Raw genomic sequence first — 21,370 nt, 5'->3', positions numbered from 1 at the left:
TTTATAAAGCAGGCCCAGCAGACAGATGGGAGATGTTTTGTGGAAAAAATCTCATCAACCAGGTGGACCACTCTAAAAAGGTTCAGCCAGCCATGGATGGACCAGCAAAGTCACAGCAGGCACGGCTGTTTGGTGGGTGAGCAAATGGTGATGAAATGCATCTGTAGTCAACTGGCTAAACCAATCTAAAGTGAATTCAGAGGAAAGGATGTCTCCAGCCATATTGGATTGATGCCTGCTAGAGATCGTGTCGGGGAATTCATTTATTTGGGTGCACTTACAGAAAGGAACTATGCCAAACAGTGGTAAAAATTATATTCCAGAGTGTGCAAATATTTTAGGACTTGGATTATGAACACCTACCAATGTAATTGATATTACCTTTTAAACAACATACTTGGCCCATGACCACTTGAGAACCAGATTGGGTCCACAAGAGAAATGAAACCAAAGGAAATCTCTTTGTCAGCAGAAACATTACTTTCAGAGACCTCTTTGAGGCATATACGTAAAACAGTTTCTGCCTTTGGCTCGAACCTTTTGAATAGAGGAAAATAAGCCATGAATACAGGTCATTTAGATTAAACACAGCTCGAAACATTACCGGAAACTAGTGTGCAAAGGAGTTGAGTAGGTATTGGAAACAGAATAAGCCACTCACCAGAGATAGAATGCACTGGAGTTTGGTACACTTAGCTCTGAAGGACAAAATTTAAATTGGCTTACACTAAACCTTCACTTTCCTTTCCAAACCTTTGAATTTGAAATATCTTCCATATTGAATAAAATAGTGATTTGCAATCCCAGCTATCAAACCTGCACTGAGCTTTGCCCACAGGAAGTCCTTGATCCTGCTGGAATTGTCTACTTTGAATAATGGTGAGGTTCACTTAACCTACAGCAAGGCCACAAATTGGACTTCATAACACTGGATACTCCAATGTATAGGAGCTGAGGCCGATATTCCATAGTTTTAGCCAATAGTATTGAGCGAGTACTGCACTGGATTCTCATGCAGAGTGTTAAACTGGTTTTGTTTTTTCTAACAGACTGGTACCAATTGGTAACCATGAAACAGCATCAAAATATGATAAATAACTTTCTAATACTCAACCAAATAAAAGCCAAGGTTATAATATTTTTCACCCAAACTCAATCGCAGTTTTGACCCCGAATGACTCAATCAAATGATGACCGCACGTGTTTCTCCTTCTCTCCCGCAGTCCTTGGTACAATGAGAACCTTGCCGAGCTTAAAAGAACGTGCCGGCAAGCTGAGAGGGTCTGGAGGAAGTCCTTTGACCCCATGTTAAAATCACTGTACTTTGCCCAGCTCAAAAACTATCACAGAGCCATCTGTCAAACTCGGGCAGCTTATTATGCAACTGAGTTCTCCAATAGTTCCAATCCTTCCAAGCTTATCTTCAAGGTACTTAAGGATCTAATGGGGAAACGGACCACCTCGATAGAAATTTGCACGGATTCACACTGTGAGAGCCTGGCATCCTTCTTCGTGGAGAAGGTGCAGGCAATCTACCGAGGTTTTACATCTTCCGTCCCCGCGGAAGCTGCGAGTACTGCGAAGACTTTGGTTGTGGAGACCTTGTCCTCCTTGCCGGCTATGTCTGTTGAGGTATTTGACACTCTAAGCCTCAAAATTAAATCTGGCTCTCCCTTAGACCCATTGAAGCCGGAGTTCTTTACTCTTCTTCCGCCGCTGTGTCGTGAGCCCATCCTGGATCTCATCAATCTTTCCCTTACTGAGGGCGTGGTTCCTCCATCCTGGAAGCAAGCTGTGGTCAGCCCTATTTTGAAGAAACCTAATCTTGACCCCTTGCTCCCGGAAAACTACCGGCCCATCTCCCTCCTGCCTTGGACCGCAAAGGTCACTGAGGCACACGTGAACACCATTCTGTCTACCCATCTCTCTCGTAATAACATTCTTGACGAGAGTCAAAATGGGTTCCGCACTCAACACAGCACTGAAACGGCCCTGCTCTTCATGACCGAGCACTTGCGGTCAGTGCTTGATGCGGGGCAGACAGCGGCGCTCCTGCTGTTAGACCTGAGCGCCGCATTTGACACGGTGTCTCATGACATCTTATTGCGGCGCTTGGAGGAAGTGGGTATCGGCGGGAAAGCTCTTGAGTGGTTCCGCTCCTTCCTTTCGGACCGGTGTTTTAAAGTGGCCATTCCACCGGGCCAGTCCTCGTTCCATCCTCTCGGTCTGGGAGTTCCCCAGGGCTCCGCCTTAAGTCCTACACTGTTTAATCTATATGTGAAACCGCTGGCTGCTGTCGTCAGGGAATGTGGCCTTACCATGACATCGTACGCCGACGACACGCAGCTGGCGGTAACACTTAGCGGGGACCCTGAGGTGAATGCGCCCAGATTTCGAGCTGGACTTATAGCTGTGGCTGAGTGGATGCGTTGCAACTGCTTACAGCTTAACGCTAAAAAAACCGAGGTCCTGATCTTAGGGAGGCAGACGGAACTTTGGGGAGACCAGTGGTGGCCTCCCGAACTGGGGGTTTCTCCCACTCCAGCGGTCGAAGTTAAAAATCTGGGGGTTTGGCTGGATTCCCATCTTTCTTTTGCCAGCCATACGAAGAAGGTAGCAGCTACCTGTTTTGGTATTCTGCGAGGACTGAGACCTGTCCTTAAGTTCTTCGACCCCCCCACGCGGCAACTGGTGGTTCAGGCTTCCATCTTGTCGCGATTGGACTATGGGAGCGCCTTGCTACTTGGAGTGAACCAGGCTGAGGCTTCTAGGCTTCAGATTGTGCAGAATGCTGCTGCGCGTGCCATCGTGGGCCTCCCGAGACGGTGCTCTGTTTCCACTGTTTTGACCTCCCTTCATTGGCTTCCGGTCAGACAGAGAATCAAATTTAAGGCTCTCTGTCTGACATTTAAGATTCTGAAGCTTTCCTCCCCTCCTGCCCTTGCGGGCCTCATTGCTTCGTATTTGCCCACACGGTCCCTTAGGTCTGAATCTCACCATCTGGCGATTAAGCCTAGGTTCAGACTGAGTAGGATGGGAGGGCGCTCCTTTCGTGTCCTGGCAGCTGACCTATGGAATTCTCTCCCTGTACACATCCGTGCCCTGGATAGTCTTACTCTTTTCAGGCGCGCTATTAAAACCCACCTGTTCGCTTCTGGCAATTGATCTCTTCTCTTTCCGGCTCTGATCTGTTGTGTTGTGGCATTTGGACAGGCGCCAGGACGCCCCTTCGCTGGGGCAGCTGTGCGCCGAATAAAAGTTATTAACATAACATAACATTGTCTCACCAGGAATCATCCTCAATACTGTCCACAAACATTAATAAAGTCTTTAAAACTGTACATTTCCACCTCTGACTCGTAAAGAAAATGAAGCCACTGTTGTCTCCTGACCACCTCAAAGCTTCAGTGCACACTTTGATTGTGTCATGACCAGACTTTGATATCGTAGTCCTGGTGACTCTGTCACAATCATCACTCAACCTACCTAAAGCCACCTCCCACACTAGTGCCAGACTCCTATTATCCTTGAGAAAATATTAAAACATTACACCTATTCTTTTAGTCTCATACCCACTATTCATTGAGACTGGAAGTAAATTCAAGCTGGATTACCAAGCATACAATACCAAAAATCATAATACCACCTCCTCATACAAAGTCATAATACTGGTTGGCAAAATTATCCTTTTTAATTTCAAGATACAGTTTATGACATTTTATAAATGTAAAAGAGTAAAAGATAACATGCTGTGAGAAAGCACACAGGAATGAGAATGATCAAACGTAGTATCATGAAAGAATCAAATATGTCAGTTCAAATCCACTGGATGTATTGAAAGAGAGGAGTAAGGATGGAAAGGGGAAGATACAATAGCATTAGATGGAGAGTGCGAAAGACAAGAGTATAAAGAGGAAAAAGTGGGCTGCACCAGAGGGGTCAAGGGGAGGCTTGGATAGCTAGGACTCAAAGATTGGTTAAGACTTAGGGATTAACAATAGCTATGGAAAGATGCTAGCAAATCCAAGGCTTCTATGGTGGCTTTGGTGAGCTAACAAATGTAACAGTTTCTTCCATATATTTATGTCTGAGGTATGTTTGTTTAGGTATTGATATAAAGCGTTATCTGCCCCTAGTAAATTTAGTCGAGGCCCACCATGTGTGTATAGAGAAACGCTTATAATCCTTCCATAAAAATAAGATGAGTTTAACTTTTAAGATAATTATGCAATCTAACAGGGCTAGCTCTAATGTGAAAGGTTTTTGATGCAATAATGCACCAAAGCCGGAAAGTCCTTGCTTCAGCATCTCCCACACACACCAACACTCATTCTCAGCAGTGGTCACTTTCTTCTGAAACTCTTGAGAGGACTAATTAAGATTTAAGTACATGCCCTGTGCCCATCTGTAGGCACTCATAGACACATCTTTTTAGAGTGCACCTTCTTAATGGACAATTCTGCTCTGTCTTGAACCTCCTGTGTTTCATTCAGTTGTTTTCTTCTAGTTCACTGAAGGGTGCTATTACATCCAATGTCACATGTAATCTGCTGGTACACTTTTATAGCACCAACATACTCCTGAGTGACCAAGCACTACAGAAATATCTTAAATAAGAAAATATTTTGGGAATTCCCTAGCTCCACATTTGTGGATAGCACATTTAACTTTGTCCTTAAATTATCATTTTTCCAGTTGAATCAATGACTGCCTAGCATCTACTTGGTGGACAAAGGACCTGATTTAGAGTTTGGTTGACAGGATACTCCATTATAAACATGATAGTGTACCGTGTTAGTCAGTCTCTTGGTCTGCCCATCTTCATTTAGCGAATGGCAAAACATGAGCTTTCTATCGACAGAAAGAACTAGGGTTCCATTGATGGAAAATTCCTTCGAAGGCCCAGAAGAGTACTAGCTGTAATAGGGAGGGTATTACACCCTCCACCCTGTTTAGGGAGTAATGTCCCTTTTTCTGTCTTTCACTGCCAGGTATAACATATCTCAATTATTATTGCTTTATTTAACTTTTTAAATTGTTCTATATTTACAAAGGCTTTGTATTGCCCTATAAGTAGTATAGCTCTCTAGATATAGCTTTTGCTGTTCCATAAAACAGCTCTTGGCTTTTCTCCGAGCACTGCCTTAATGCTAAGGCCCAATTACCGAATGTGTACGAATATACTGTGGAAAATCTGCCTTTTCTGCATAGTCACTCTGGATTTCTTTTGCCTTTTGCTGGACCGTATTTCTTTTGGATTTAGAGCTGTGTTCATTTTCTCCATGTCAACCAGTCTGTGCCCCATTTTAAACATGGTTGAATTGCCTTTTACTAATCGGCACATTTAACTTGTCCGTAAGTTGCTAGTATTTTGTGTAGAAAGTGCACCCAGATACTTGTGGATTGCAGTATATATTGTACCATCCAAAACAGTGGCAGGGCAAAATTGACTTCAAGTCTAGCCTATGTATTCTAACCACTGCAGTTTAAAATCTGTGGTACAGCCTAATGAAATAACCCATTTTGGCAGGTGAAGACGTCTTTTTTGAATATTAGTAAGTCTACAGAATGGAGGTCCTTAAGCCCACAGGTTATAGTGCCTGACACTTAAAAGTAGGCTATGTATAAAATGAATGTCAAAGTCCTAAATGCTATTTTTACTGTGAGGAAATTCTTGTTGGACCATAGAGAAACACTAGAAAGTAAGGTTGTATATTAGTTTTGCTATCTCTGAGTTGGGACCAGCTAAGAACATGATTAAGCCACTGTTTCATATATTTATTAAAAGCACAACTCAATGCGGACATCTGATGGTAACCATGGTATTAGAACAATGAGTGAGAAGGAGGCAGGGTGCCACACACCTTCCCCCGTTAACCAAAGAGAACATAAGGGAGGTGAGGAAAGATGATTGTGAGAAACGAGGTGAGGTAAAGAGAAAAGCAAAAAAGAATGCAAAGCAAAGATAACAAAAGTGAACATGTTAGGATACGTAGGGGCATATTACCACCAACTAGCGATATTTATCGCTAAATGAGCTTAGCGAGTTTTTTTTAATCGCCGGATATTATCGCAGAGATAACGTGCTATTAGCAACGTTTATCTCTAAAGCGATAAAATATCCGGCGATAGCGGTGAAATGCGTGAATATCGCTGAGAATACAGCGATATTCATGCATTAACGCCAATAGGGTCCTAGCCATAATATCCACCTTCCATTGGATATAATGGCTAAGAACTGGTCTGAGCAGGAGTTAGCTTTTGGAGATATTCGTGCTTAGCGCAAATATTTCCATCGCTACGCCTGCGTTGATAATAGGCGATAGCGATGTTAGCGACTGTTTTTAGTCGCTAACAGGTTGGGTACACCCACTTTGCATGTTATTAGCGATAAATGTTGCTGACATGCAAAGCGGGTCCCAAACCGCTCGCTGTCACCTAAAAGCTGTCGCTAACTGATGTTAGCGACAGCTTGCTAATAGGGCGATGAAATTATGGCCGAGCGGCGATAATTTCATTTCGCCCGCCTTGATAATATGCCCCGTAGTCCTTCAAATAACTCAGCCTCTTAACTAACCTAGAGGACGAGAGTGAAGAAACAGAAGAGAAATCACATGGATTTCACTAACTGGAACACCATCAGTGACAACAGGCTCTTTATAAAGAGCAGCTCTATTCAAATTCCAAATTCTGTGATCTTGAGTTCTGACAGCGTTATTAAAAACCTTAGTGACAGAAATGCACAACAGTGCAGGATTTCTTAGAATCAAAGTACATTTTTCTAGATAGACCTTTGACTTCCTCCCTCAAATGCCAGACAGGCGGAAGCTTATTGGAAGAAGACTGAGAAACTGACTCCTCCACGTTTTCTTCTAGATTCCTCACACAAGAGGGTTCAACCATGGTACATGGAGGCCTACCTTTCAACATAACAAAAGGTGACAAACCAGTCGTACTGTGAGAAGACACCATATAGGACTCAATTTTCTTTAGGACTTCATCTTTCCAATTAAGGCCAGAGCTTTTTGTCCAAGAAATCTCCACAACACAGTTGGTTTCTGGGTGGTAAAGAGAGTATCTTTTGTGCCTGATCCCACGATCTTTTAAAAACATCTCCATTTCACGTGAGACCAACTGTACACCGGTGTCAGTAAGAATAGTTTCTGGAAAACCTTCTTTGACAATGAGTGTTTCCAGAAACTTTGTGACAACACCAGGTTCAATGCTAGAAGTGAAATGAATCTCAGGCCACCTAGAAAATAAATTGATGAGCATCAAAATAAACACTTGGCGACCATCAGAGTGGATAGGCCCAAGAATGTCTAAAGCCACATCCTTCCAGGGCCCACGAGGAAGTTCTCTGTTGACCATAGGTTGTACCCTTACCAACTTTGTTTTTTCACTAGTTGCACAAACCATGCTCCTTTCAACATGAAGATCCATGCCTGGCCACCAAAAAGAGGCACAAAGCCTCTCTTTGGTCTTGGACATACCAGCATGGGATTTCTGAGCTAACTCAATCAAAAGCTTGTGCAGTTTCAGGGGAGGAACTAATCTTGTGCCCCGAAAATTAGCAGCCTCATCAGAAACTTGCCTCTTTGTGTGCCACCCTCTGTGAATAAGAGACAATACCTCAGTGAGAACAGGACCTAAGGGCATTTCACTACGCCATAGATGTTCATCTATGATTTCCTCCTCAACTACACAAACATGAACATCACTCTCCACAAAGTCTTCATCACTGACATCATCATCTGTCTCATCAACAAGTCTTGAAAGGGTGTCAGCTATTAAATTTTCAACAACCGGAATATACCTTATTCCAAAGTCATACTCCTGTAAGGCTATTACCCATTTGATGATCCTTCTAGAAACAAGGTCTATTCCTTTCTTTGTGAAAATTTCCCAAAGCCGCTTAGGGCCAGTTTTGATTAAAAAAATTGGTGCCCCACAGAAATTGTTTAAGCTTCTTGATAGCCCAGAACACAGCCAAAGCTTCCCGTTCTATAACAGAATAGTGTGGTTCTGCATCCTTAAGACCTCTGGGAATTAATATGATGGGAATGAATATGATGGTTTTCAAACCACCTTCACCTTCCTGTTGTAAAATAGCCCCTAACCCTTGAGGCTGGCATGAGTGGTAATGATGGAAGTCTTTGAGGGATCAAAACTATTGAGTTTGGGAGCATCACTAAGTTTCCTTTTAAGAGTATCAAACTCATGTTCACAAGCTTCACTCCAATTGAAATCAACACCCTTCCTTAAAAGTGTCCTGATATTACAACAGAGTTGTGCAAAATTGCTAACAAATTTAATATAATATTCCACCATGCCGAAAAACTTCAAGAGCTCCTCTCTAGACGTGGGGGCACACATATGATTAATAGTATCAACCAAATTGGAATTAGGCTTAATGCCATCACCGGAAATAGTGTGTCCTAAGCACTGTATAGTAGAAGTACCAAAATGACATTTCTCAGATTTAATGGTGAGATTACTTTGTTCAAGTCTACCCAAGACAATATTAAGGAGCTCCTCTGTTCCTTATGGTCTTTTCCAAAAACCAAAATATCATCTTGGTAAACACCAACAACCCTACAGTCCTTAAGACTTTTTTCCATTACATGTTGAAAGATAGATGCTGGCGACACTAGCCCAAAAGGCATCCTAACATAACGAAACGTGCAAAAGGTGTCATAAAGGCAGTATAGTCCCTTGAAGTTTCAGCTAACTCAATTTGATGGTAAGCCGAGGCCAAGTCAATGGTGCCGAAAACCTTGGCCCCATCCAATAAAACTAATAACTCCGCAATGTTGGGGAGTGGATATCAATCAGATATAACACACCTGTTCAATTGCCTGAAATCCACACACAAACAAAGGGAACTATTGGCCTTACGAGCTGCAACAACTGGCGCCAACCAATCAGTTCCTTCGACTTCCTCAATAATGCCACCTTGCTTAAGTTTATCCAATTCCTTCCTCATTTTTTCCCACACGGCAAATGGTACATTCCTTACCTTGCTGCTAGAGGGTTATGAATCAGGACGCAAACGTATTTCAAGTTTTATATCTTTGAGACAACCAAGTTCATCTCTAAACACCTTATAAAACTTCTGCTTGATGCATGATTCAACACTACCATCACTGATTTCATGAATGGGGTTGTCGCCTTCCTTTATTTTAATGGGACAAGTGCTACCCGGGTCTTGCATTACACCCAAGTCCCCTTTATGAAACCAGCTGATTATGCTGTCACCTTTTTTTGACACATAAACCTTCCCTGAGGCATACTGATGCTTGTATTCAATCAGACCAACAAAATAGCCTAATAAAGGAATAGGCTCACCACCATATGCAAGCGGATGAATATCTGGTTTAAAAAGAGAAGTGTTGTGTGCAAGCTTGCTCTGGTAAAACACATTTGAAATAATGGTGATTTTAGTACCAAAGTCAAAAAGAACTTTGGTGGTTTCACCGTCTACCTGAATTGTATTAATGGGACCAGATTTATTTATATCCGCATTCACCTGAACAACAATTTGTCCACATACAAAATCCTCTTCAGGAAACTCTGCCTCTACACATTTGACTTTTGAAGTTGCAATCTTAGTTTTGCAAACAATAGATAAATTGCCTTGATTTTTGCATTTAGAACAAATGACATGCAAAGCTGGACATTTTTAATCATTTACCAAATGGCCAACTTTGTCACACCTAAAACATTTACGAACAAAGGGCTTACTTCTACTTTTAGACAACTTCTGGTTTTACTACATGTTTTCCCCATGTTTAACAGCTTGATCACCTCCTTTAACAACTTGAACAGCTGCTTGTTTATCTCTTTTGATAATGTCAATACATTTCAAAGAATGTTCAACCCTCTTAGCTACTTGAACAAACTCGTCTAAAGATGGTTCATCTCTCAACCAAAGTTCTTCATGTATTTTTTTCTATGTTACATCCTAACATGAACTGGTCACAAATCCTTTCTTCTGAATATTCTGCAAACTAACAGCTTGAAGAAAGTTTCCTAAGTTGAGTGATGTAACTTTAAACAGTCTCTCCTTCATTTTGCCACCTTCTCCCAAAATGATATCTTTCTAATATGGTGCTAACTTTGGGTAAATAATGTTTACAGTGCTTTTCATGCAAATTTCGAATTCATTTAAATCTCGACCTTCTGAATCATTAATGTTCAGGAAGGTGATCAAACTCATCTTGACCTTCAGATTCTAAGCAATGAAGAAGAGAAGATCTACGCTCTGCACTCAAACTTACACCAAACACTCTAGCGTACCGTTCAAAAACTTTTTTCCATTTCTGCCATTTGATGGGTGGCTCCCCAGGAGACATAAGAAAGAAAGGAGGAGCAGTAACATTTTCATTCTTTAGCGTTAAAACAACATAGAGAGAGAAGACAGAAGTGTAACTGTTCTGTGCATTTAAGACAACGGTGACAGGGGGAGAAACACTTGAAACTATTATACCAGTATATTATACTATATAATATGCGCTGCTACACACCGCAAACGTGTGTGCATGTCACAGGAAACAAATGCTGGAACACTCCAAACAATTGTGTGCGTGTCACAGAATTGGCACGCTGAGAAGTGGCACGCTAAAATATGAGAACCTGCACTTTGGTTAATCGTGAAATTAAACAAACAAAATAATTCACAAAAGTGTACATTAGTTGATTTAGAACAAGTGCATGTGTCACAGAAACAACACAACTGATGTAATAACTATGCAATATCAAGTGCGTACGTAAAGTACACCAGCCAAATTAGGAACAAGTGTGCGTGTCACTGATGCGGTACGCAACTCTCCAGAATGCTGACTCTGATATATGTGTGCGTGCCACAGTATTGACCCGCCGGTCATAGAAAGTTAAGGAAAATAAAGTGTGCGTGTCACAGAAGTGGCACGCTGACTCTTGTGTATGTGTGCGTGTCACAGAATTAACAGGCCCATCAAAGTAACTCCAGGATCATCAAGTGTGTGTATCACTGAAGTGGCACACAAGTGAAGAAAAAGAAGATAAAAGAGTACTACCAAGATGGCTCCCACATCATCATGTAATGTGAAAAGCATGCCAACGTGACACTCCAGAGAAGAATGAAGGTTGCTTTCTAGACACTCAGAGGCTTCCTCACCGCGTGATGAACAAGCGAAGTAAGAGGATTCTTGTGCTCGCGAGTGCGAATGTGAGGTAAGCTTAAAAAATATACCTCTAAAATCATACGTTGAAGTGGGAAACACAGCGTAAAATTAAACTGAATAAGTACATTGAAACAAGCGCAGGAAACGTGTAAAATTCACCAGCCCAAAAGTAAGCCAATTACCGACATACCACGGCAGTGTAATCATTAAAACGCACAAATGCACATCTCCCTTTCATACTGAACCATCAATCACAAGGTAGAAAGTAGCAAAGTGTGCTGGAGTTTACAAAAACGACTTAAACCACGCACAAAGAACCTTAAAAGGACAAGCCTGCATCGACCCTTTCTCATACAAAATCACGAAAAAAAGCACGGCGATAGCTCCCAGTCCTGTGTTAAATTTGAGTCAGAGTTTCTTTTTAAAAGATGAAATCCAGCATACGTGCCTCAAAGGAATTAGTTAAAAGTACCTGAGTTAGGAGTTCCAGTTCACTACCTGGGTTACACAACTTCCAGATGCGGTAGAGTTGAGTCTTGATGGGTTCCTCTGCCAGATGCCGACAATGCCAGTGTGAGATCCTTGAGTTGGACGAAAGGATTACACAATGCAGGTATTCTTAAAGTTGAAATCCAAGTTGTATTCTTAAGCAAGAAGAACCCCATCCAAGCAATCAGTTTGACAGGGATCACAGTTACGAGCAATTCAATCAGTACATTTCAATGCTAGGGAAACCAACAGCTAAGTGGAATCCCAGGTAACCATGGTATTAGAACAATGAGTGAGTAGGAGGCAGGATGCCACACATGGCCACACCTCTGGATGGTTACCCAGGCTCTGCAGAAGGTAAGAAGGTTTTCCCCATCATTGATTTTGAGAGTGAAGGCACTGTGGGAATGTTTGCAGTTCAACAAATAGGAACTGCTGTAAAATGATCAGGGTTGCCCCTGGGGAATCTTACCACATTGTTTAGGATTCACTTTCTGGTGCCAGGCATAAATGTCCCCCCCCCAAAAAAAAACACTTCAGAACATTTTCTGGGCCTGCTGAATAGCAGAAAAGGACTGGGTGTATTCATTTTGCACCCACAGAAGGAAATGGACTTGAAGGATCAGCTATCTAAGCACTTGTGTAACTAAAGGGCCACAACAAGCTGCAAGAGGCCATTTCCCTGAATTGTACAACTGACCAGTACCAACTGGACCTAACCTGGCCCCTGATGGTGCCCCTGTTAGAGTCCTGACCCCTAATGATCCTTGGCTTTGTATAAATAGACTGCTCCTACCTACCCTGAAAACCTGCAACTTGAAAAACTTTTTAGACTTTTAGGGCTCCAGGGGACCTGGACAAACCACCACAGCCTATCTGCCCAAGGCATGACTAATTGGTCTACAAACACAATTTTCTCTTGTTTGCAGCTTCTCCAAAGCAGCAAATCCAATTCAAACGACCCTCGGCGAGAAGGCAGCCAGCTATGGGAACTCACCACCATATATAGCTGCAGCCTTTCCCCACTTCAGGATTCTGAACTCCCAAAAAGTCCCAAAGTAAACATCTTGACCAGAGGAAGAAGCCAAAAGTATTCAGCCAGCCAGAGGACTTCTCAAAGTGTGAAACTTGCATTTCTCATATTCTGAGGCTTTCCAACGAAAACCAATAACTTCAGCAGGACTTCATCCAATGCCTCCCCTACTTTGGGAGGACTTCCTCTGGTGCAGCCTGCTGCATTGCATTGCTGAAGAATTTGAGTTTCCAAGGTAAAACCTACAAATGGGTTGAACCTGGTTGGTGTATTTGACTTGCACTCCATTGTGGCCGGCTGTTATTTCAACTAGACCCAAACCTACAACAACTATTGACCACCATTGATGATTTGTGGTTTTTTGTGCTATTTCCCCATGTTTACATATGTTCACTTCCTCTTAATGGATCTTTGTTGTTTTGGTGTCATTATATTTATACATTTCTACTCTGTATTTCTAATGCGGTTAAGGATTTTATTGCTTGATGTTTTGACTTCATAACATGGGTGAATCTAATAACTCACACAAGGTAGATGCACGGTAAATGGACTGCGTGTATTTACCGCCAGTGTCTGCTTTTTAAAAAGAAGGCTGCTGTGAAGCAGCAAGGGTAAGGGGCTCTTGCAGGTTGCACATGAACACCTGTACACAAGTGGGAGGGCTGCATGAGTGAGACTCATGTCATGTGTAGCCCAGTGACTACGCTCCAGTAGACTAGAGCAAAGGGAACTCTGCAGCATTAGATACTGACCTTGGGTAGGCCTCATAATGTAGTGAATTCATAGGGAAAGTCAGTGTGGTTTAGTGTCATGTCTGCAGTGACCCTCCATTATAGACATAGAGAGAAGATTGGATTAGAGTGCAGTTTCGTTTCTCATTGGCCTATAGAGTCCAGTGATGTATAACATGGGATAAAACATGTATGCCAAACCCAAATCTGAGAGCTCAAAGAGCATATCTGTAGAGCTTATGGGTCATCCAAGATTGTCATATTTTTCTTGCTCAGCTCAGTATCAGAGCCCAGGCCATTTGTCTCCATGCTGTGCCAAGTTAATTACATTTTCTCCAGCAGCAGACACAAATGCCTGTCCACTCAAAGGGAGCAATTGACAGTGCTTCACTCAGCTCCTGAGGAGGAAAGGGGTGGGGATGAAGGATCTTCATTCATCAGTTAGCTGTCACACTGTTCTAGGTCTCAGCCAACCTAAACATGGAACAAATGAGGGAGTATCGTCCTCTAGCGCTAACACAGGAGGGGGCTCCCCTTTGAAGATCTGGTGGGAAAGGCTCTGGCTGTGATATCAGCAAGGTGCACAGCTGAGGCCCCTAGAGGAGATGTGACTAGTGACTTCTGGGTGATGCCTTTTGGATTTTCCCCGCATGCTATGCAAGAGGGTTGGGAAAGGGGCTGAGAGGTTATGTGGCACCCCTGTATAGGCCACAGGTGCATACCTTCTGGGAACCTTCTACCCTCACTTGCAAAAGGGGGAGAGCTCACTCTCTTGATTGTGTTGTTCTGCTGGAAACTGGGACAAAAGGTGACAGCCATGGACAACTCATCGGAAGATGCCTCTGATATCAATGTCGGCAAAAGGACTCTTGACTAGCTGGTCCCCTTGCACCCCGTATACCCAATTAGGAGTGCTGGTGAAGAATTCTGCTTCTGGCACAGGGATCCAGTGGGTCCAGCTCCCTGCAAAGTTTGCCACCATAGAGACCAGAAGGCCTAAGAAAAGTCCTCCAGGTGACTAGGGCTCACTCCCAAGAACACAATAAGCAAACAATGGAGCAAAACGGCCAAACGGAGCCTGAGATAAGAGCAGGAGAACAATTTGACCTTTGACCCTCCAGCACAGTTATGGATCAAGTGGAGCTCCGGCTGTCCTACTGTGCAAGAGCAGAGGGTCGCTGCATGGAGTAACTGTATTTTTTACCCTGGGCGGGGCGTGTCAGGGGCCCCCTCCCTGGTACTTAGAGGGCCTGGAGATCCCACCTCTGAGCCAGATTTCCTGCATGGGCCAGATGACACCAACTCCATGCCCCTGCCAACATTCCAGGTAGGGGGAATGCCATCAAGCTCCCCAGAGAAGAGGAGTAGGACAGGGGGAGCACCGCTGTGCCGCCTCCCACCCCCACAGTGATGGGCCTGCCTCCCTTTCCATGCCTGTGTCTTGAGGGAACGGGCAGCCACCATAAAGCCAAGTGCCCTGCCTGCAGGGGCAGCCAGGGGAGAAAATATTTGCCAGCTCCTGTGGACAAGAAGCTACTGCACTAGCTGGCGGGCAGCCAAGTGTGGGCCTCAGGAGCTGCTCCCAACATTGGGAGAACATGCGGTTCCTTGGTGGGATGGGCACACCCAAGATGAAACAAAAGGCAAGCCATGTGGCATGAGGCTGCATGGCACCTGAAACAAAAGTGGCTGGAGCCACTAATCTCTTATGCAGGCTTCTGGGAGAACCCCATAACGCCCTGTGGGGCAGGTTGATGACAAGGATTTTTCTACTGTCGGGGGTGGCCCCAGGACAGCGGGGACCCAACCAGAGACCGAAAAAAGGCCCTGTGAAGCTTCAGGAGTGCAGCAGTTCACTCTCCCCAAGGAATCAAACACCCTTTTAAAAAAGAGAGCCGCAATCAGAGGAGTCAACTAAAGGAAGAGCACTCTGTGCTCCATTTGTTGGTTTCAAGCATTCCCCAGGCTGGAGCTCTGTACCTGTGAGTGCAGCACCTTCATGGAGCTCAAGTTATGGCTGCAAGTTCTGTGGCCTAAAGATGGGTAAGGATGATACAGCAACATGGTGAATGTTGGGAAATGCTTAATTCAAAGATGATTGCTGTAAAGATTTGAACAGTGCTTTATTGAAAAGTGTTCTTCGTGATGATTTGGCAATTCTGTCTTTACAAGGATTATTCACCATGGGTTAAGCAAGGCTTCATTCAAACATGCAATGAAATATGCTTTATTTAAAGAGTTGGTAATGCTGACAGTAATTCATATTCCTTAGAGGCTGCAATGTTTTATTATCAATAATGTGGGCACATTATTTCAAATCTTGATTATTCATATTAACTGCAGAGGGATTATAGTTACTGAAGTCGGTCATGGAAGGATGTATCTTGATAACATGTACTTTTGCAAAAGGTATTTCCACCAGTGACATGTATATTTGTAGATTACTGCATGGTATTGAGTAGTGTGTGTGTGTAATAAATGTACTTTTACATTTCTAAAGAAAAAGGACAGACTGGACAAATATTTATTGAGCGTTAATATTCTTTGCCAGTGAATGGTGATTAATAGACCGCACCACCTCCCTTGAGTAGGCTATGGACTGCTCTGCTTCGCTACCCTGACAGAGTCAAGCACTACAATAGGGTGTTTGGTTCCCAGTAGAAGGTGAATGCAAAACCATCATTTGTGCAGGCCACACAACAAATGGCCAGTTTCCTCAAAATTACTATTTTTGTACTGCATACATATTGTTAACATTGCCCCAAGTTAAGCCTGTCTGCTCTGTGCCATAGCTACCATGGGGTTGAGCTCAGCTTAATTTAGAGCTCTTTTAAACTGCATCAGGTTTCTCTATACCATAGCGTACATTTCTTAAAGTATCTTCATGTGCTGTATATCTGTGCACATTACTGCTGTGATGACCTGCTTTGCTTAATGTTTTTGACAACAGTTTTGAGGTTCTTTAACACCCTCAGAGCATTTTAAACCTGTGAAGTGCTAGTGAAATATTGACCACTTCAGAAGACATGTTAATTGCTGTAATTTTCTTACATCTAAGCAGAATCAGGTGTAGAAATGATTTACAGAGCAAAACATCATGAGTCAGAGTGCTACACATACCAATTAACATTGATTAACACCGTGGAGCAGACATCACAGAAAAGTCTTTGTTTTACCATTATGTTACCATAACATGGTGGGGCTCTACATGGGGTCAGTAGACGAGGGTGATAGTACTTGCTACATCGTGTAAACGTATTTGGTCTGATAATATCATAGTTTGTGATCACTTATTCAAAATAATATATGTGTTCTATTACATCTAAATATTACTCTATGCTCCTTCGGGATTATTTCTTAAAGTGATATCTGTTCTTAGCTATCTTCAATTCTGCATAATGTTCCTTCTTAATATTTAGGACGTTAAGTTTGGGTGGATGGTTACACTATTGGACATAAAGTTATTGCCTCAAATGAGTCATTAAACACCACAACACCTCCTAATTCAGACTTGTACCTTGTGCCCTACCATACCACATCTAAATCGCTGTTCTGTTATGAACCATGTGTGCTTATATGACATTTTCATATTTTGATCCTTTCTTAGAAAGGTCAAACCTCACCTTACAGTGAGTTAAAAGGGTTGCATTTACCTTATTAACAACTACCCTTATTTATAGTTAATTTATATCTGAGTTACATTGTCCTGGAAATACATCATCTTAAAATGTTTATTTCTTTATTTTCAAATGCAAAGAAAGTGAAAATGCATTTATTCTGGTAGATTTTGTTCAGTTTTCTTATTATTTTCTTATTCATTATATAGTGTGCAACATTGCAATCCTTAATTTGTTGTGGTCTGTGTGCAACAACAATAGTATATGGTATACAGTACTCTCTGCCATAAATGTTAACAAGTCAGGAGTTCTGTGACCATATAGATGAATGAGATCGAAGGTCGAATTCCTCCTAAACGAACGAATGAACGCAATGTGTATGTGTTAGACTTGGCCCTCTTTGCAGGGTCATCCCAAACTTTTTACCTTCACCCTCCTCCTTGCTGCTTGCTGCAAGTTATTTTTTACTTTTAGGGCTCAGTGAACTTTACCACTGCTGACCAGTGCTAAAGTGCTTGTTCTCTCTCCCTTAAACAGCCTGCAGCTCTCATTGTACCACCCACTTAAGTAGTATTTTAAACATGTCTCAGGCCTGCATTGAAGCCTGAGTGTGCAGTTTTAAACTGCCTTTCCAACCTGGAAACATAGACCTTTTACCAGGCCTAGCCCTCCATCCCTTTAATACACATAAGTCACCTGTAGGGTAGGCCCTACACAGTCCATAAGGCAGGGTGCAGTGTATTTAAAAAGTTGGACATGTACTTTTAAGGTTTACATGTCCTGGTAGTGAAAAACTCTTACATTTGTTTTTCAGTACTGCAATGCCTACCTCTCCCATAGGATAACAGTGATAGATTTTAGATGGGAGCAGGTAGGTAAGTCATGTTTGGTGTCTGAGGACTTGAAATTTAAAACACTCTTTTTATAGTAAAGCTGGGTATTAAGTCACAATTCTGAAACTGCCACTTTTAGACAGTTGACATTTTCTAATCTTAATCATTTGGTGCCTGCAGCCTATTCCTGGGTCACATGACTAGGTGTAGTTCACATTTGGCCTTTGCGCATTCCTCCCAAACGGAATCACAAGATGGTCCAGTTGTTGGCAGGATGGGTCATCTCTGACACGATGGGGGGATGTCATCTACTACACTTACAATTCAAAGGCACTGACTCTGCTCACACACAAAGGACTTTACAGTAGTGTTATGTGTTCCCAGACAGACTGGGGTCGGGTCAGGGAGGCAGGAAATTCCAGACACCACTGTAGGGGAAAACTCTAGAAGCTTCTACGACTTCAAAGTAAGCACCAGGTATAAATAGTGGATCATCAGACACAATTCTTCAATACACACTCGGACCCGTGAATGCTACAGAAGAAGAACGCCCTGCTGCCCTGCTGCATGAAGATGCTGTGCTTGCTGGCTGAGGAGGAAGACTGGACCTGAACCCTTCATCCCAGGCTAAAGTGACTCCAAGGGTCAGCTGACTTACCTTCTGTTCTGAGCTACAGGGACATAACACGTTCCAGAACCCTCTCTGCAACTTCCCAGCTGAAGTGCTACAACTGAACTTGCCTGGACCTGCAACTGAACCTGCCTGAGCCCTGCTGGTATCTGCTGGGGTGAGTTTTTGATCCCAAGAGGTGCCTCCATGGTCTTGGACCCTTGATGTTGCATCAATTGAGTTCTTCCTGAAAGAAAAGAAGAAATCCTTAAGCTATGAGCTCTTCAGGGGCCCATTCTCTCCAAGATCTTACAACCGGTGCTGACCGCCAATGTGGTGCTCTGGTGAAACCGACTCTTGAATCTCCAGCAATGACTGTCTGCAACAGCTGACAGGATATTTGCGCTCCAGCCATGACAGTCTGAAATGCATGGCTTGTTCTTCACGCTATAACGATGACTATCCATTACGCTCTCTGTTCTCATTGCGGCCTCCTCCATCCCGATCGGAACGTTTTGAACTGGACTTTAGAAGGCAACTTTTTCAGTGGGACTAACCTGGTCCTTGTATCCAGCCTGTGCTCCATCGTGGTCGGCCTGAACTTTCACCCATCCTTGCACGATACCTGCAAGTGGCGCTTTGTGCTGTAAGGCATTATACTAACCTTAAAGCTTTGAAATTGATTTGATTTGAACAGATTGTATTTTTTTTTGTTTTGGCGTCAAATCACTTATGAAATGTTACTACATTTTTCTAAAATGGTGTGGGATTTGTTTTGCTGAGTTTTTACTTACTTACTGCTTGTGTGCTGCACATATACTTTACACCTTGCCTCTGGGTTAAGGCTGACTGCTAATGTGACAATCTACCAGAGCCTTAAGCAAAGGTTAATTGTCTCTTTTTGTTATTTGCACTGAAAAGGCTGAGGCGGTTACTTGGGTAGGGTTTCATTTCCCCTCACCCCCCATTCAACAATCCAATTTTTCAAGTACGTATGGTAAAGGATATTTTATTCACTATAGTACATGGTCACATCATCACACTTCCGATAAGCTACGTAAGTGCTTGATATCTTGCTGTTCCAAGTTCATTGCAGACAAGAAGAACAAAAGCTAAATATATAGTGAGAAATTAGACATCTAGAAACAATTTATATTTTTTGCAAAACATAAAAAAAAGGTTTTATGTATGCCATGTAAAAAATACTAAGGGGTTGATTATGATGGCGATCCGCCCACTATCGCAACCCAATTTAACCCCCACCATATTATAATGGCGGGCATATTGCGGCATATGCAAAGTGTGTCCACCGCTTTTCCGCTGGTTAGCAATTGTTCCGATTGCCGACCGGGCGAAATTGGGCCTCAATATGGTGGCAGTGCCTAGCAGGCACCATCATCCATATTAGCATGGATGGGAATCAAGGCCTTTCCATGGCACCAATGCTGCCATGGAAAGGCTGGCGAAGATTCACTTTGTGGGCCCGTTGCGGAGGAGGTTGGAGGGGGTTTGGGGGGCTGCACTTGGTGGTTACCTATGGTACCCCCCTACATTGCCATGCACAAGGTTGCAGGCACCATGCGGTGCCTGCCAGGTTGTGAATGGCATTTCACCATTGGGGCGACCTCCATGGGCTCAGATTTTCTCAAAACATGGAGTTATTGTATCTTTTCTACAATGACCTATAGCTTGTGTATTCACAAACATTTTTCTATTGGCCACACAGTTTGGTTTGTGATGCGACTGAGACCAGCACTGAAAATAGAATGGTGACGGTCATGAAGGAGGCCTTTAGAGGGGGGCATTGTGGCAGTATGGTGGGTATAGGGGAAGTGAAGCATATACATCTATTGGCTGAATTGCACAGTCTGAAGCCAGAAAACCTGAGATGACTCCAGGCTTCTCCACTTATACCATACAAGAGAACCTCAAAGTGCATGACTTCAGGATCTGCGCTGTACAAAACCCTTTCCTGTGTTTGATTTAATAAACTATATTATTGTTCATTTCTAATCGGCAACCAGGCCACCCACCGAGTGCACATAACAACTGGCTTGCCTCTTAGTTCACTATTGACATTGTTTTCAGGGTGAGGGAAAAAATGAATGTTTCTGAATTTATGTTGGAAAACTATCACTCAAAAAAAAAACTTCTCAATGCACTGATATAATCTTATGTACTAAGGTGAAGTGTTTTTGCATGTCAATGTAATACACTTTTTGTTTTTTAAAGAGACACTTTCGCTGCAATGTCTTTAAAAATGAAGGTCTTCCTAAAGTTAAGCAGTGCCAGACAACTTGGGGCCAGATGTAGGTAGGCATTTACCGGTCGGTAACGGCCGAATTCGGCCGTTACCGCCCGGTAAATGCAATTTGAGATGTAGGGCCCTGTATTTTACAGAATCGGTAAATTTACCGATCGGTACATTTACCGATTCTGTAAAATACCGAGTCGGTATTTTTACCGATTCGGTAAAATTGATATGTAGGTGGGACTCTTCTGAGTCCCACAAGCATTAAAAAATCGGTATTTTACCATCAAATCCTATTTGATGGTACAATACCGATTCCGGTGTGCATGCACATGTGTGCATGCACACCTGTGCCATATGACAGGCAGACCTGCCCTTAGGGCAGGTCTGCCTGCCACATGGCACCCGAACCCGTTTTGGGGGTGCTAGAGGGTGTCAAAGTGACACCCCCTGCACCCTTGTGAAATTCGGTATTTACCGATTCAGTAATTACCGAATCGGTAATGCCCATTCATTCCTATGGGCTTCAAAGCCCATAGGAATGAATGGGCATTACCGGTCGGTATTTACCGAATCGGTAAATACCGAATTTTACCGATTCGGTAAATGCACATCTGGATTTACCTACATCTCGGTACTTC

The sequence above is a fragment of the Lissotriton helveticus genome, chromosome 2_2, assembly GCF_964261635.1.
Source record: "Lissotriton helveticus chromosome 2_2, aLisHel1.1, whole genome shotgun sequence".
Taxonomy (NCBI): domain Eukaryota; kingdom Metazoa; phylum Chordata; class Amphibia; order Caudata; family Salamandridae; genus Lissotriton; species Lissotriton helveticus.
Note: the sequence above shows the minus strand (reverse complement) of the source record.